This window comes from Ovis canadensis, chromosome 21 (genome assembly GCF_042477335.2).
Source record: "Ovis canadensis isolate MfBH-ARS-UI-01 breed Bighorn chromosome 21, ARS-UI_OviCan_v2, whole genome shotgun sequence".
Lineage (NCBI taxonomy): Eukaryota > Metazoa > Chordata > Mammalia > Artiodactyla > Bovidae > Ovis > Ovis canadensis.
Window position 1 is genome coordinate 66,409,456 of NC_091265.1, and position 15,906 is coordinate 66,425,361.

Sequence of the window (15,906 nt, forward strand, 5' to 3'; positions counted from 1 at the left end):
TTGCCAGGGCCCAGCAGAGGGTTGAGGGAAGGGGGCCGCAGTGACCCTGGGGACACAGACCCTCCTCCCCAAGAGACACTCAGCCCAGGCTCCCCAGGTCAAAGCTGAGAAGGGGCGGGAGAGGCTGGGCACCTGCCGGGCGTGAAGGGGGTGCCAAGCACCCAGGCCTCTGGCTCAGCAGCTGGGAGACCCTGCCCCCACCACAGGCTGGCGTGGGCTCTGGAGGCAGCCAGGAATAGGAGCACCCTCTGTAGCCAGGAGGTGCCTGGAGGCGTTTCCCAGGCCGGCCCCACTGAGGTGCACAGAGAAGCAGCTCCACTAATGAGGGTGATGAATCAGGAGAGGAAGTGGGGGGGGGGCGGTCCAGAGAACTCTGCTGGTCCAGGTGACAGAGGAGCAGAGCCCGGTGGGGCTCTGGGGCGGGCGGGATGCTGGGGGGAACTGGGAGGAGGTCGGCTGGGGGTCAGCACCAGGAGGGGCTGCCAGGGTCCTGCCAGCCAGACAGGTCTGGGTCCCTTGTGTTTGCCTCCTGCTGACCCCAGCCCACGGATTATAAGAGAGGGAGCCTGGTGGTAGAAAGGAGAGATCTCAGAACCTGGAAGGAGGAAGGCAGGTGGCGGGGGCTGGGCAGGGGCCGGTCTGCCAGCCTCCAGGTGGGGTGCCTGAGAGAGGCTGCATGTGCCAGCGCCAGCTGGGATGGGGCTGCGGGAGCAGACAGGCACTCACCGAGGGGGCAGCCGTGGGGGCAGCACAGGTCAGCATCCCCCCCGCCCCGGCTGAGAGTGCAGCACGGCCAGGGACACAGCCCAGGACCCCAGGGCCCAGGGGGCGCCTGCTCGTCCTCGTCCTGGCAGGCCGAAAGGCCTGGCCCTGCCCTCAGCATGCCCCCACCAGACACCACCCACTGAACTCCAGGCAGGAGACGCCCCGGGAGAAGGCCAGGCGACCAAACGTTCCCGATTCTCCCACAGGTGGTAAACGGCCAGGCACACGTCAGAGGACGTCTGAGAAAGAAACAGCACTGGCTTGGTAGAAACAGATGGCTTTAAATTATTTTCCTGTTTATTGCACCGATTTACCAGGATTTAGTAAGTTGCTACACCTAGAAAACAAGAAGTCCCCGAAAAGGATGAAAAAACGAGGAGGAGCTCTTAAGAGCTAGAGAAAGAGAGTGCTGAAATAGAGACTAAGAACATGAGAAAGCGCCCAGCAAGGCAGAGCAGAGGAGAACGTGAAGTGGGAAGAGACGACCAGCCCACGATCAACCCCAGAGGATGAGACCCAAAGGGACTAGCTGAGTGGAAAGAGCTAACGCCCGGAGCAGACGGTCCTGCCAGAGCAAAAGGCCCTTGGTCTGCCCGTGCACTGCGTACAAGTGGACCCACATCCGGGCTCGGCCTCTCAAAGGTGAGGCCACGGAAGCTTGCTTCACTCATTCACTCGAAAGTATGCACTGGGCTTCTCCAGGGACAGGCATTCAAACCAGTGACAAAAGAGGCGTCCACACCGTGGGGCTTAACACCCCGGAGACACCAGCTAGAGCTGGACAGAAAGTCACTGAAGTGGCCACTCACTCCTGACCCAGAGAAAGCCCTACCACCCTCCATGCCCGACGGGGGGAAAGGTGAGCCTTCCTGGGGGACCCCCACGATCTTCTGAATAAATGACGCCTGGTGCACAATAAAGACGACGGCCTAAGCAAAGGAGCAGGAAAGTGACCGAGACCTCCAGAGGAGAGACAGCCAACAGAGCAGGCTGCAGCTGACCCGAGAGGCAGGGTTTTCTGAAAAGGATTTTGCAATAATATTACAAAATATCTCTTTAATTAGAGGAAAAGATGCGCAAAAAGAATTCACCGAACGGACCACAGAGCAGACTGGACACAGAGAAGGACTCGTGGGACAGAGAGGCCGGCGCGAAGCCTCAGACAGGAAGTCAGCGCGGAAGACAGGTCGGCGCGGAGGACAGGACTGTGAAGCCTCAGACAGGCCAGCGTGGAGCGCGAGCTGAAGTCAGTGCAGAAAAGAGGCTGGCGTGGAGCGCGCCAGCCGCAGAGCTGCGCGGAAGAGCGAGGCAGTCTAGCCCTCACGGGCCCCCTGCGAGGGTCTCCCCAGCGGCCCCGGGCGAAGACTTCTAGAGCCACCTCTACAGAAATAACAGGGGGGGGGGGGTAGCCAAAACACCAAAAGAGGAAAGGAAGCGGAACCTGGTCGACACACCAAACAAGGCCGCAAAGGAGGGAGCCTGTGCAGGGAACAGAGAGACAGACAGGGACGTGGCCGCCAGCCTCAGCACCGGGCAGCCACAGCGGGGGGACCGCCCGGACACGCAGGCCAGAGGAGGCTCAGAGTGGGGAGGAGGCACGCCCAGGCTGGAAGCCAGGGGAGCGTGAAGGTGCGCTGGGCAGGCCCCGAGCACGCGGGGAGCAGAAGGCCCAGCTCTCAGCCTGGCGGGATTAGAGGGTCCGGAGACGAGGAATGAGAGGCGGGAGCGAAAGAGCAAATGCGGGGCTTCACGAGTGGAGGAGTCTGTCCGCCCGTGCCCTACGCGGGGACGGGGCAGGGCTGCCAAGCAACCACGGACTCGGCGCCGTCAGGGTCAAGAAGCAGAGGGAAAAGCCTGGCTTCAAGGAGCTCTGACGCAAAGCAAGAGGCAGGAGAGCCAGACGGGCTGCTGGCCCCATCAGCACTTGGGGCCCAGCACTCACGCGGCCGCCCCCGGCCTGCTGCTCCTGGGAAGTCGCCTGCCAGGAGGGCGCGCCAGACCAGAAGGAAGCCACCATCCCACCCAGAGGGGTCCTGGGGACCCCCCACCCCAAGGAGGAGGCCCCTTAGAGACACACAGCAGGCCAGGGCAGGGCAGAGGGCCTCCCCGGGAGGAAGGAGCCTGACAGACTGGGCGGCCTCCCCAGAAACCCACGTGAAGAGCCGACGGTAAACACGGCAGAACAGAGACGGGGAGCCAGGAAACCAGGGGACCCACATCCCCGGCAGCCCAGCGGCTAAGCCAGCAGACGGGGCTACAGCAGACAGAACCTCCAGCCTGGCCTTGGGGAGGATGTGGCGGGGGCAGGCGGCACAGGGTGGGCTGAGGGGCCTGATCGCCTTGCTAAGTTGGGCCCCTCCCCAGACGCAGCAGGACACGGTGGACCAGAGGGGCCGTGGCCCCAGCACCCGCTGGGGCTCGGGCACACGGGGCTGGCACCCCGGGGCGGGCACCCCTGCTGTTGGTGGCAGCATGGGGTGACGCTGCTGTGCTCAGCCAGCCCGTCTCCCACCCCAGGGCCGGGGGCACAGCCAGGCTCGCTGCCCAGCCGCAGCCCCCCACCATACTGTGCCTGCCGACCCAGGCTCCTGGGGTGTCCAGGGCGGGCACCGGCCTCAAGAGGAGGGGAGAGGTGGGGCGGGCAGGACACCCACGGGGCGCTCATGTCTACAGCCTTCCTGGGAACTGGGCTGCGCTGGGGGCCAGAGTCCCTGGGCCCTCCCTGCAGGATCCCAGCTGGTCTCCAAATCCCCAGCCTCCTCACACAAAGCCCTCCCCCTCCTCTCTCCTGCCAAACCACCATCCGTTGCCATGACGACGCTGGGAGCAGACAAGCAGGGGCACTGAGCCCCCCCCCCACTCCCTTCAGCTGGGCCCTGGGCTCACAGCAAGCCGCTGGCGGCAGCCCCAACGGGCCTCAGGGACCCATGCCCCCAGCCCCAGTAGCACCTGCCTCCTGCCCAAAAGGTGAGGCAGAGCCTCCTCCTCTGCCCACTCCCCCCCACCCGCCACGGTGCCAGCCTGCTCGGCAGGGCCTGTCTTGTGCTGAATGTGGCTGGTAACCTGCCTGGTCCCCGACCCGCCTCCCCTGCTGTGCCCCTACCCGTGAAGCCTTGGGCTGCAGCCAGCCCCACCCAAGGAGCACCCCCAGGAGACCAGCCCGCCCCCGACCCTACCCTGGGGCAGCTCTGGAAGCCCCGGCGGCGCGCGGGCAGGGCCAGGCAGGAGGTGCCCCAGGTCAACTCAAGTGGAGCAGGGAGACCCCCGAGAAGCGGCCAGCACACGCGGAGGCCGTGGCTGGTGAGGACACGCGGCCGTCATGGCGACGAGAAGGCACACGGCCACGGGCGGCTCTCACACCTCTGCCAGACAAGACACGCGACGGCCGCTCTCACCACAGGGCCCCGGCTCTGAGGCTCCGTGGCCGGCCCGGAGTCGCCCAGGCTGAGCCCGTGCGGAGTTCCTTCCCTCCCCCGGCTTGCTGCCCCGTCTCAGCAGCTCTGGGGAGGAGTCAGCGACTCGTAGCCTTAAAGTGCTGGAGAGTTTCCACTTGGGCGCTGGGACCGGCCGACCGCCTCCCCACGGCGTCCAGGCCCCGTCACCCCCCGCCCAAGTGGCCTGCTCACGGTGCACGGCCCACCTGCCCCGGGATTTCCTGTGAACCGAGTCGCTGGGAGACACACAGTCAGAAGTGACTCAGGCAGGAAGGAGGCCTGGTGAACCCGGCCCTCCTACGTGACGAGCTCTTTTAGAATCCGAATCCGCCAACGCCGGCTGCTTCCCGGAGCCAAGGAGACCGGCAATTCCCAGGAGAAACGCCAGTGTCTGACACACCTAGGCAGGAACCGTGGCTGGACGGGAGCCAGACAGAGCGGTGCGCAGACCTGGGGCCCAAGACACTCCAGGTGTGGCCCCAGCCCCTAGGCCCAGCCCAGGAGTGGGGAGCCGGAGCCAGGAGGGGCTGCAGGCAGAGCTGGGGGCCCTCCCCAGCTGCCCAGCTGCCCTGTGGGTCTGGGAGGCAGGGACGGGTGGGAGCAGAGACAGCCTGGGGCTGCAGCACGACGCCCCCACCCCTGTGGTCACCATGTTCCCCCCAGGTCCTTCCAAAGGCCACTGCCCCGGCACCCAGCCATCTGGGCGTGTCCAGGACCCCTGCACAGGGGGGACCCACTCGGGGCTGCAGAAGGATGCGCTCCCGGCAGGCAGAGCGGAGTCTGCATGCAGGGTCAGGGCCAGGGCGGCCGAGGTGCCCCCACCCCAGGCTGACGGGAGACGGGAGAAGGCCAGGAGGTTTAGGGCCCAGCCAGCAGGCCGCCCTCTCCCCAGAGACGCTGACCCCAGCTCGGCAGCGTGCAGTTGCCATGGTGACTACAGGGCGGCGCCCCCTCCGCGTCCCCGTCCCGCCCGCCACCTCCCCACGCCCAGGAGCCCTGGAGCAGGGGCAGAGGGTGAACGCTCCTCCCCAGCCGAGGTCCCCTGGCCGACACCCAGAGCGAGGGCATCACAGCCCCGCATCCAGGCTGAGGCTTTCCCGCACACATCGGGCCCCCGGGACCCCTCAGCCACGCCACCGAAAGCCCACCGGCCCGGCCAGCGTCTCTGCGGGGCATCCACCTGCTGCGTGCTCAGCAACCCCCGCTCGGAGGGACCCCCTCCCGCCCTGCTGGTCTCCTCGGGGGCCACGGCCGCGATGCCCCAGAGGGACTGCGGCCCTGTCTGGGGGGCACAAGCGCTGTGGAGCCGTTAGCCCTGGTGTGTGCGTGACCCAGCGACGGTCCACAGCCATCTGGGCCCCTCCCTGTCGAGACCCCACACCCACTCACGCGGGGAGATCCTCCGAGGCGGCCAAGGAGCAGGCTCCGCTCCCAACGGTGGCAGATGACCACGTGAGGCTTTTATTAACTGCTTTATCAACTCAACATTGTAAAATCAGCCCGATGAGACATTCTGATTGAATTCAGCAACTGTTCAGTAATTCAACCTGGTAAGGTTTTTTTTTCCCCCAAGCTGGTACCCTAGTTTCAGAAGCCTTAGGACTGGGAGCTGATGCTGGGGTCGCCAGACAGGCATCTGTAAGAAGGCGGGTGACTGGCCCGAGGTGACCAGGGAGCGGGCGGCAGCCGCCCTGAGGACAAGCTGCAAGGAGCCCCGCATCCGAGGAGACGGCCACCAGGGGCCAGGGTCGCACCTGCCGTGGGGACGCCAGGCGCAGTGCCCCGGCTGGCAGCTGTCCGGGCCCCAGGGATGCTGGGCGGCGGGCGGACAGAGTGGGGCTGATGGGCAGGAGCGACACAGGGTCAGTGACCCGGGGCCTGGTGCGGGAGGGGAGGGGAGGGGTCCCCAGCAGAGGCAGGCTGCCTGCAGCCCCAGGTGGGGCTCCAGCAGCAAACTCGTCCCCCCAACCCCCCAGGCCCCAGGGAGCTGACAGGGTTGCCTCGGTGACGGCGACTCGGCTGGGGACATCTGCCCCGGGAGGCCCATGAGAGCACCGCCTGCCACGGCGCACACAGACGGACGCACCCACAGCCTCCTGGCGGCAGGTGCAGCCCAGCGACGGGCCGGGCGTGCGGGGCCCTCCAGCTCGGAGCCGGCCCAGAGCTGCTCGGAACTGAGCCAGGGGCGGAAAGGAGCCCAGGGCCTCCCCCCAGCCCCGACCCTGTGGGGCTGGAGCTGCAGGTGACCCCCCAGCCCTGCCTGCGCCTAGCTCCCGACACAGGACGCAGGGAAGCTTCGTGCAGGGCAAGCTCCGCCCGTCTGCCAGGCGGCCTGTGCTCACTTGTGGCCGCACCCCCGCAGCACGCCTAGGAAGGCCGCTGGGTCGGCCTGGGAAGCCACGAGCGCCTGTGGCCCAGCGGGTGGGGCTGGGGCATGGCTGCGGGGCAGACAAGCCCTCCAGTCAGTGGCCAGGAACTCCTGCCCCTCCGAGGGCATGGAGCCAGGGCCACAGGACCATTCTGCCGTATCAAATGTGGACTCTGCTTTTAAAAAACCCTCACCCACATTTTAAAACACTATCTGCTGACTTGCTTGTGTCCTATCCTCCCCAGGGCCGAGAAGCCTCTGTCCCCACCCCGCCTGTGGGTCGGAGGACTGGAGGCCCCATCCTAGACTCATCCCAGGAGACCAGCTGTCTGAGCCCTGCTTGGGGGGTCCTGGGTGGGACAGGGAGGCAGCTGCAGGCAGGCACAGGGCCTGGTTTCTTCCTCTGCACCTGCCCTGTGGAGCCTCGAGACTGCATGTAGCAGGTGCATGATCTGGGGAAGTCGGGGGCTGAGGTGGCTGCCGGCCGGTGCTGGGCATGAGATGAACAGCAAGCCGCTGGGCAACCTCCCTGCCCGGGTCCCTCAGACAGACAGACCCACACACTGCCTGCGGTACCAGCAGGAAGTGAGAAACGCCTGTGGCCCCAGCCCCGGCCCTGCCCAGCTGGGGTCAGGTGTCAGGAGCGCGCGCCTGTCCCCGGAAGGGCGCCTGCGGGTGTCAGGTGCCAGCGCAGGGTAAGCATAGATGCTGCTCAGCGGTCAGCAGGCAGCTCCCCTGAAGGACAAAGGGAATGAGACAGGCAGGGAGCACCCGCCTACATGGGCCCCCAGCGCATTCACGGGGCCCAGGCGGCCCCTGCCCGCAGCTGCCCAGGCCGTGGAGCCCAGCAGGATGCCCACCCCTCCACCTCCTGCCCGTGGGGCTGGCACTTGGGGAGCAAATGGAACGGCTGGGCAACAGGACCTGCCCGCTGATGGCACAAATGGGCATGGGGTCTCAGGACGGGAGGCCAGCCCTGCGGGGACGCTGCAGTGGTCCCACCGGACATGTCGGCCCCGGGACCTGCTCAGTGTCTCCTGGACCTCTGGCCTGACCCATGACTCCCATCCCAGGCAGCAGAGCCGGTCCCGCGTGCCGCCCCCAGCACACCCCCAGGGACGGGCAGGCGAGGCGCTGGATTCACGCACAGCTCCCTGCAGGCTGCAGGCCTGGCTCCTGGGGGCCTGGACCCAACACCTCAGGAGGCGAAGGCACACGCCGTCCTGCCAGCACGGGGTCCCCGGGCTCTCGCCCTGCCGGCCCCCCGAGCCGGAGAAGAGGAGGGGCGCAGGCACCCCAACCTCTCCATCAACACCCACCCCGAGCCTGCCCAGGGCTGACAGCCCCCCACAAACCCACGCTGTTTCCGGGGCCACCCCGCACCACAGGCCGCTTGGCAGCCCAGAGCAGAGGCGCCCCGTGGGGATAGGAGCTGGTCCAAGGTGCCCCGGGCTCAGCAGGACTCACCCAGGTGGGGAACCTGAGGCCCAGCGAGGAACCACAGGGTCCCCAAGACAGCACCTGCGCCGTGCGCCGATGCCCACTCGCCCAGAGTCTGCCCAGGGCCCGACGGGTGCACATGGGGCCCTCTCCTCCCCAGGGCCCCACTGGGGGCCTCAGCAGAGGTGGAAGGGCAGCCAGGGCCCCAGGCCCAGCCGGAGCGGACGGGCACGGGAGCCACCCTCCCTGAAGCCTGGCAGCTCGTCCGGTCCTGCCCTGGTCAGGACAGCCCTGAGCAGAGCCCAGCCTGCTTCACCCAGATGCCCCGATGTGTCTAGCGGCCGGAGACCACCGCCTCCTGCAGCAGCACCAGGAGGGCTGCCAACCAGGCCTCGGTCACCGCAGGTCCCCTCGCTCACCACCTGGCACCGCAGGACTGCCACAGCCGGGCATGACTCAGGACCCTCAGCCCCTGGACAGACGGGAGGTGAGCCTGCGAGGTCGGGGCCCTGGTCACCTTTGGAGGCCCACAGCCCTGACTGGCCCCAGGCCCATACCCTGGCCCTCACCCCAAAGCGGCCGGCGGCCCAACTGCGCTGTCCCACCAGCCTGGATCCTGACGGGGCGTCAGCAGCATCACCCCAACAGGGAGGGGGCCCCACATCCCCTGCTGCAGACCTCAGGGGAGCACACAGGTGCAAGGGAGTGCCTTGCAAAGCTGGTGGCAGGAAGCAGAGCCCCTGGGTCGAGGCCCTACAGCCAGCCAACCCCAAAGGCGGGTTGCAGGACAGGGGTCTGAGTGCCCCTCTGGCAGAGGGACGGGCGGGCGTGGGCGGCATCAGGGCAGCAGCCAGCTCTCACGGACGCTGAGACACCACACGCCCAGCAGGGCCAGCAGCGAAGCCGACCGTGCATCTAGGAATGTGGCCCACAGACCCTGGGCCCCTGGGCATCAGGCAAGGGGTCCCTGCAGCCCCCGGAAGCGCCCAGCACCCACTGCCCAGGTGGCACAGCCCACACCCGCCCACAGGTGCCCTCAGCTGCCCCGCGGCATCTGCTGGAGGAGGTCCTGTCTGTGCCACTTAATAACTCGTCACAGATCCCCTGGGATCAGGGTTTAGAGCCAGCAAACCTCCAATCTGAGAAGAGCTCTCGCCTGGAGGGATAAGCCAGCGTCTGACCCTTCCCGTCCACCCAGCCCAGCCCCCACCCCACACACGGGGTCACTCCCTCCGCCCCAAGGCTTTGGTCCATCCCAAACACCGCCTGTCCCCGGCCTCCCCACCGGCCTAGCACAGGACGATGTTTAGTGGGGGTTGGAGCTGGGGACCCTTGCTTCCCGAGTCCAGGCCCCAGGCCTGGGGAGGGGCCTGCAGGCACAGCCTCTGGCCCGAGGACCCTCCCTGTACGTGCAGGGAGCTCGGCAGATCTGCCTGAGGCTGAGCCGGTGGAGAGTAACACCTGCCCTTCACGCCCACCACACCCCTGTCCCCCCAGGTAGGGGCTCAGGGAGGCAGACCCCAGACTCAGAGGGTCAGCACAGAGCTGGGCCCACAGCTGTTTCCCCCACCAACCCCCGCCAAGGCCGCCCCAGTCCCAGCGTTCTGAAGGAACACCCACATTTCATGCTCCCTTGGGTCACAAGACCCTTGAGATAAGGGGGCCCAGGAGGGAGCCAGAGCCTCTCACAGCGTGCCTGCCCCTCCCTGGGGAACCCAGGTGGTGTGGGGCACCACAGCCTTCAGAGCCCGGGGACAGGCGGGTGAGGGCTCCCAGGGAAGCACCTTGAGTTGGCGCGAGACCAGAGAAGGTGCTGCAGCCCTGAAGGCGAACAGCACTTGCTCGCAGGGACCCTGCCCTCCCCTCGCCTGGCCGGTCAGCAGCAGCCGCAGGAGAGCTGGCCACCAGCTCCTTCTGCCCAGGGAGGGGACTGGGGGCCAGGGTCTCCCCCAGGAGCACACCAGGCGCTCCCACCTGCCCCTCCTCAGCACAGGACCAGTCCCACACCGGGAAGCCAGGTGCAGGAACTCACTGAAGACCCCTGGGCCTGTCCACAGGCCTGCTCACAGCTGCAGGGAACGTGGGAGGGCAAACTACTAATGGCAGCCTCCCTCCTGCGGCGCCAGGAAGCTGCGGACTTCAGCACTGCCGCGCTGGACAGCTCCGCCCGCAGGCCGCCGGGGCGAGGGCCTGGCGCCAGGTGCGCCAGTGACCGCCCAGCCTCATCCCTGCAAGCCCTGGAGGAGGCTGCGGCAGAGACGGGCACCGCCCAGGGCCTGCACTGCCCTTCCTGAAGACCGAGGGCCGAGTGCGGAGGGTGGAGGTCCCAAAGGCAGCTGGCCCTGGGGCTGTCCTTGACCATCCTGTGCCTGAAGAGCAGTTCTCCCAGGTCACTGGGGCCCCCAGCTCTGCACGGAAACAGGCGCCCCCGGCATGAGCCCCACTTTAGCAGGAACACGTGCCCTGGCCTTAAGCAGCCCCAAAGCCAGGCGGGAAACCCCAGACCCAGACAGCGCAAGGGGTCCAGGCTCAGGGGCTCCCAAGTGAGGTCACAGGACGGACGTGGTAGCAGAGGCGACCCAGAAGAAGGCGCTGGAGGCAAGGGCTGGGGGTGGGCAAGGCCGAGGCTGCCCCGCGGACACACGGCCGGCCTCACACGACATCGCTCTGCCCCCCAGCGACAGGGCCACCGCAGCCTGCAGGCAGAGCCAGGACCCAGCCCGATGGAAGGACACAGGGTGCCCGCCAGCCCAAGCCGTCCCAGCTCTCCAGGACGGCCTCCCTCAGCCCCGCCGCCCCCCGCGTGAGGCCCCCGCTCCGTGCCTGTTCCTCACCAACACACCAAAGGCTGCAGCGGCTCGGGGCTGAGGGACCAGGGAGTGACCGGCCACCATCTTCCACTGCCTCAGGCTCACTTGCTGCAGGACAGAGCTGACCCTGGGAGCTCCTCACGGAGCAGCCCCCCCGGGCCAGCACCCGCGTGCACGGTCAGCAGGGCAGCCTGGGCGGGCCCACTGCCCCCGGGCAGGGCCAGGCCGGCATCTCGCGGTGCACCGCCCGCCGGCACCAACGGCCATCCCAGCAGGGCTGGGGCGGGGGTGAGGGCGGCCAGACCTCCAGGGGCCGCGCCCGGGGGCCAGAGGGACTCGGCCTCCAGGAAGCAGTCCATACCCACCAAACCGGCGCCTGACGGGGTTGCTGCCAGCTTTGGAAATCGGTGTTGACTTCTCAGGATTCTAAGCGTACGGTACTTTATAAAGAGTATCTTTTAGACCCAGCCCTGAAACATTCACAGTTCGACAACAATGTCTGGGGAGTGGGCTGAGGCAAACTGTCCCTGCGACTGTGTTGCCGAGGCTGGGTGGGCTCTTAGGGCCCCGGGGGGCTCCTTTCTCTACTGCTGTCTCTGGAAATGTCCCTATGTGGCGGGTTTCCACAGCAGCCCAGGAATGCTGGCGTCCCTCGACCCCCGGCAGGCCCCTAGAACAGAGGTGTCTGCCGGCCAGGTGGCAGGAGGCTGGGCACGAGAGGTCAGCAGGGGTGGGGGCACAGGGGGACAGGCCACCCCCAGAGCACCGTGCACCATGGGAAGGCACAAGACAGCCCCCAAGCCCAGTCTGCGTGTCCCCCGGGGGCCCTCAGCCCGGCACAGCTAGCCACTCCGCCACAATCCCCACCCACTCTGCTCACTCGCTGCCCCCAAAACCAGCGCTGCACAGAAATACGGCTGCCGAAGGGAGAAGCAGGCACGATGCCCACCTGTCCTGTCCCAGTGCCGCCTCCCCTGGCCCCCAGCCCAGGCCGCGCATTCGGCCCGAGAGTGACTGTGGTTGCCAGCCCCCTGCCTGGTCCCAAGCAGGTACATCCCCTTGGGGCACACCACCACCGCCCACCCCGGGGCCGGGCCGGGAAACGGAGGCCTGGAGATGTGTGACTTTCCCACAGCACAGCCTGGGCTGGGGGCCCTGCCCCACGGGCTCTGCACGCAGGCTGACCACAGAGATCCCGGACAAGAGACCCCAGATGCTCTGTGGGCCCAGGATGGGGCGCCCTGTCCAGCTCCTTCCTGGCTCCACAGGGCTGGCCGAGGGACTCCTTCTGAACAGTTGTGTAAGACTCGGCCCCTCAAACACACCAAGCCCCCACCCTGAAGGGCAGGGGCTGGGAGCTCCACACGCAGTCCTCTCCAGAGGCCTTGGGCATCCCCCGGTCCCTGCAGCTGCCCACCCAGCACCTGCCCCACTCCCTGCAGGGAGGGAGCAGGCCCACGAGGCTGCCCAGCTCCGTCGCAGGCCCTCCGGGACAGCGGGTCGGGGGATGTCCGCTGGGGGCAGCAGAGCCTGTGCTCCCAAGTGCGTGGGGCTCCCACGGCCCTGCCCGCCCGTGCCCCGGCCTCCAGCTGGCGCCGAATCGATGCCCAAGGAAGCCAGACCTCAGGGCCCAACGCGCCGCTGGACCCGGCTCAGGGGCAACTCAGAGCAGGAAGCAGCGGCCTCAGGGCTGCTACCCCGCCCAGCCCCGCCCCGGGGCTGCTCTGGCCTCGTGGCCTGCGGTCCAGGCCACAACTGCTCCTCGGGAGGGACCATCGGGAGGGACCACTGGGTTCCCACGGCCACCCCTCCCACCAGGCACCGCCTCAGACCCCACCTTCCAGCGCCTCTGCCGAGCCGGCGGCTGCCAACAGCTCTGGAATCACCCGGGCACCGCGGCCAAGCCTCCCCCCAGAGAGGCCACATTCCTGGCCGAGCAGCCTCCCGTCGCCCCTGAGAACCGCCCACGGCCAGACGTGACCCCAGTGCCACATCATGCAGGCCAGGCGGGCCTCCCACCTCTGCCCTGGGGTGAGGAGGACCAGATGTGGGGCCTGGCTGAGCCCAGGGGGCAGCCGTGGCCTAGGTGCCCTGTCCTCCCCCAGAGCCCAGCCCAGAACCACGGGGCCTGGTCGGGGGCGGGGCCTGGGCCCCGAGTGGATGAGGACAGGCCAGCCCCTGGGGAGCGCCCCTGTCCATGCAGGCCAGCACCCCCGCTGGGGGTGTCCCAGGACGCCACATTGGCGCTGGACACACGCTGACTTCAGGGGCCCGATCCAGCCCAGGGCGCAGGGCGCAGAGAAGACACAGGCCAGCGGCCTCCCTGGGCCTGAGGGACGAAAGCCGAGCGGCCGGGAAGAAAACCCAGGAGAGGAGGGCCATGTCCTTGCCGGCGGGGGTTCCCAGCTGCCCGGCTCCGAAACACTGGCCCCTCAGAGGCTGCAGAACAAGGCCGGGGCCGCCTCTCAGGGCCCGGCCCAGACAATCCCCGCTTTGTCCCCGCGGCCTCAGCCCCAGCCCAGCCTCCACCTTGTCCCGAGTCCGAGGCAGCTGGCCTGGCAGCTCCCCTCGGTGGCCGGCAGCCCTGCCTCGGGCGGCACCTCGGGCAGGCCATGGGCAGCTCTGACAACCCCAGCCAGGGCCTGGACGCCGGGCTCACAGAGGCCACCCTGGGCCCACCACCCAGCATGGGCTGGCCTGGCTGCCTCGGCCAGCCTGTAGGGGATGCAGGGCTGGCCAGGCCTGTCACTGGGGAGGGCTCTCCTGCTGGGCTCGTCCGGAGGCGCCAGCCCACTCCGTGTCCGAGGACTTCTTGCAGTCCAGGGCAACACCAGGAACCACCCACAGGTGCAGGGGGCCCTTACCCTCCCCCAAGACCCTCGATGGGCCCTGGCAGGTGCTGGCCCGCATGCGTCCGGTGCTGCAACCGGCCATCGGGGCCTCACAGAGGCCGTGGGGGGGCGGGGCCTGGGGCTCAGAGCCCCCCGAGCGTTAGAGCCAGGGGCCGTGCTCGGCTGTGACTCCAGGCCATGGACACAGAACAGCCCTGCAGGGAACAAGGCACCCACAAGGTCCTGGGGGCCTGCTGCACGGCAGGGCAGGCCAGGCCCCCAGCGGTGCCCAGGGCCACAGGCAGGCCCGTGACTCGTACGGCCCCAGGCCCCGAGGGGCCCTGCTCTGAGCAGCCAGGCGGTACGGGTGGGCCGGGCAGGAATGGACGCTGTGAGTGGGTGGCCGGAGGGCAGTCGCCTCTGCGGGCACCGCCTGACTCTCTGGTGCCCACTGGCCTCGACCTCTGCAGGCACTGCCCGACCCTCTGGGTGCCACTGGCCTCAAAGGTGCTCTCCAAACCAGAGCACAAGGCAGCACCAGGTCCCCCAGACACTCCTGGTGCACGGCAGCCACACACCCTCCCTGGGCCCACGTAAGCTGTCCGTGCGCAGGCTCTGAACCCGGAGGGCCTGCCTGCTCCAGGCACACGGAAGGTGCAGGCAGCGAGCGGGGCGCGTTGGCAGGCAGAGAAGACGTGGCTGGGGCTGCTGCCCAGCCTCTCAAGACACCAGACTGCCCCGCATCCCTGACACCTGCAGGCCCAGAGACCTCCCCACAGACAAGCGCCTGGAGTGAAAACCAGGGAAAAAGCAGCCAGAGAAAGGTGGGGATGGACAGCCGGGACCTGGCGTCTCCTGGCTGAGCCCTCGCCACCCCACCCACAGCAGTCGAGGTTGGCTGGCACAGGCCAGGGCGGGGGAGCCAGCCCCGGGGGCCTCAGTGCACACGCGCCCCGAACACGTACAGCCCAGCCTGCCGGTCAACAGCGAGCCTCGGGGAGGCCCTGGCCACCATCCAGCAGTCCAGGGCTGAGTCTGAGACCCTCCACCCCCCTGCCCGGCGCACAGTCAGACAGGTGCCTGTCCTGCAGAGGTCCCGCCTGGACCCCCGAGTGAGGCTCTGCCTCAGGGCTATGGCCAGCGTTGGCCTGGCTGCTTCCAGAAGAGCCAGACCTGGCCTTGTCCACAAGCCACTCCTGGAGAGATGGGTCCAGAGATGATGCCTGGCACACGTGGGCAGAGGCGGCCCCCCACACCACGCTGGGGGCCGCCACTGGTCTGCCTGCCCCCCCCCAAACCCCACACAGACAAGCCCCAGCCGGAGCGGCACCGGACAGCACCCAGCTCTGCCAGAGCAGGTCAGGCCTCTGCCCCCGACCCCGTCTCTGCAGAGCCTGGCACCACAGCCAGTGATGAGGCAAGGGGGCGAGGTGGGTGCCGAAGACCCAGAGGTGTTCAGAGCCACAGGGGACCATGGTGGGCCGGGGACGCTCTGGGACTGGGGTCCCAGGGCTCGGTCCACCCAGACCCTCCCATCCCTTCGGGAAAAGGCTCGCCCTCTGAGGGGAAACCCCCCATCACCCCGGGGACCCTGTGCAGAGGTGCCCTCTGGGCACAAGCACAGCCCCCCCGGGCCGGCTCCAAGCCTGGGGGAGGGTGTGTGCCTTGGGAGGACGGCTGAGCGGCATCTGTCCCAGCATCACTGATGGGGCGCCAAGCCTTTCCACACCGACCCCAGGGAGGCAGGGGCATAGGTGTGGGCTCCCCACTGGCCCCCAGCTCTGCCCACAGCTCCTCGAGGACAGGGTGCTAACGTCTAACCAGGGTGCCGTGAGCATTGTGGGCTTTCCCACGGCCGCTGGGAGCCACTGTCCCGGGCCACGTTAGGTTCTGAGCCTGCTCCCTGCTTATAGAGTGGGCTAGACAGACTGGGTCTGGCCTGAGGCACAGAGCGGGAGGCTCTGAACCCACGGCAAAGGGCGATGTGGCCGGCCGACCGATCCTGTGGGACAGGTGGTCCACGTGCGCCCAGTGGAGGCCCACCCTGCCCAGCCTGCGCTGTCCACCCACACGGGGACGCCCACTCCGGGCCTCAGCCCCCCACGGCACCCTAGGCTGGTTTCTGCACCAGCCCCTCCCTGACCACCCCCGGGGCCAACGGGTTGTGGCCACTGGCTGGCTGCACAGATGCCTCCCTCTGCTCAGCTTCCTGAAACAGACACAGCCCTGCACACCACCCTGCCCGCCCCCGCCCCCGG

General features: G+C 68.1%; 1 protein-coding gene across 16 annotated transcripts in view; it reads right to left on the reverse strand.

The window, feature by feature from the left end:
* The window catches only part of BRSK2 (BR serine/threonine kinase 2), a 48,235-nt gene that overhangs the window by 28,753 nt on the left and 3,576 nt on the right, over nt 1–15,906 (reverse strand). The window lies entirely within an intron of this gene.